This window comes from Neophocaena asiaeorientalis, unplaced genomic scaffold (assembly GCF_003031525.2).
Source record: "Neophocaena asiaeorientalis asiaeorientalis breed wild unplaced genomic scaffold, Neophocaena_asiaeorientalis_V1.1 scaffold118, whole genome shotgun sequence".
In the NCBI taxonomy this organism is placed as follows: domain Eukaryota; kingdom Metazoa; phylum Chordata; class Mammalia; order Artiodactyla; family Phocoenidae; genus Neophocaena; species Neophocaena asiaeorientalis.
In genome coordinates, this window is record NW_020175528.1 from 11,078,287 (window position 1) to 11,079,609 (window position 1,323).

The window sequence follows — 1,323 nt, forward strand, 5'->3', positions numbered from 1 at the left end:
CAGTTATTTGTGTTTCTTTTCTTTCTTTCTTTCTTCTTCTTTTTTTTTTTTTTTTGCTTCAAAAAGCTTTACTGTTTCCATTTGGTCCAAGGCTTGGGTTAGAGTGCTCCAGAGTGGTTAAAAAGTTGCCTAGTTTCTGCAGAGAGGGGCTTCAGGCAGAAGCCCTGACACCAGAGAGGGCTCCTCAAAGACCACTGGGCTCCGGAGGCTCCTAGTCATGCTTGAGCGTGAGCCTTTCGAAGGGATTCTTGCTCAGGCAAACCTAGAGATCATCCAGCCTGCAGAGGTTGGTCAGGTGGTCACCCATCTTGATGAGTTTCACCTCCTCATCTGGGAGGTGGCTCTCTAGGAAGTCACAGAGGTGGGGGCCTGCACAGGCAGAACCCAGGACATGCAGATCCAAAAGGGCCTGGTTCAGGTTCTTCTCCATGAGAATGGCAGCTTCCATAGCGTCCTGGGTTTTACCCCACTCATTTTGAGATTGCTTCTGCACATCCTGGAAGAGGGCATGACCATCGTGCTGCTTTTGCATTTTCAAGAGACTCTTGGCACCCTCGCACTTCTCCTCAGTCAGTTCATGGAAAAAGTGGCCCATGCCCTTCAGAGCCAAATAGTCACAGTTGAAATAGAAGTCCAAAGAGAGGTAGGTGTAGGAGGCCTGCAGATGCATGTTGACCAGGCGGTTGATAGCGAACTCCCCCTCGGTGGAATAATTCTGACAAATCTGGGAGCTCATGGTTGATTGGTAATAAGAAGTTAAGCTCAAAAAATGGTGTTGGCTAGTCCTGGTGACGAAGGATAGCTGAGTGGCTGATTCCAAAGGTTGTGACTGGAAAAAAGGTTGGAGAGTGGTCAGAGGCTGGAGCAAGGGATGTCCCTCCGGTCTGTTCCGTCCAAACATCGCTGGAGCAAGAGAGAGATCTGTGGGACTGCTGAGTGCACTGCCTATTTGTGTTTATTATTCTTTAACTTGAAGACCAGCTCCTTGAGGGCAAGTTCCTTAAGATCATCCTCTGTGTCTTCTGGTCTCCATAGCCCCTCAGTGCCTGGTCCAAAGCTTTGCTTGCACACAATGAGAACTAAGAAATGATTTTTGGATTGAGTTGAAATCAGACTTCTTTGAATAAAGTCCATTACCTATAGGAGTATCCCTTCTGAGGTTTTGAGACATATCAGCTTTTCAAATAGCCTTAACAGTTAGGGGTAGTCATTGTAATCTTTGATGGTTTCAGAGAAAGGGGACTTGTAAAAACTTTGCTCTTACCAGTGAAAATGATCAGGCTGATATTTGATATTGGGTATTAGAAAACCTATAACCTAATA

General features: G+C 46.2%; 1 pseudogene; it reads right to left on the reverse strand.

Annotated features, from left to right (window-relative positions):
• Nucleotides 1-262: 262 nt before the first annotated feature.
• Nucleotides 263-901, reverse strand: LOC112415906 (ferritin light chain pseudogene; annotated as a pseudogene).
• Nucleotides 902-1,323: the final 422 nt, after the last annotated feature.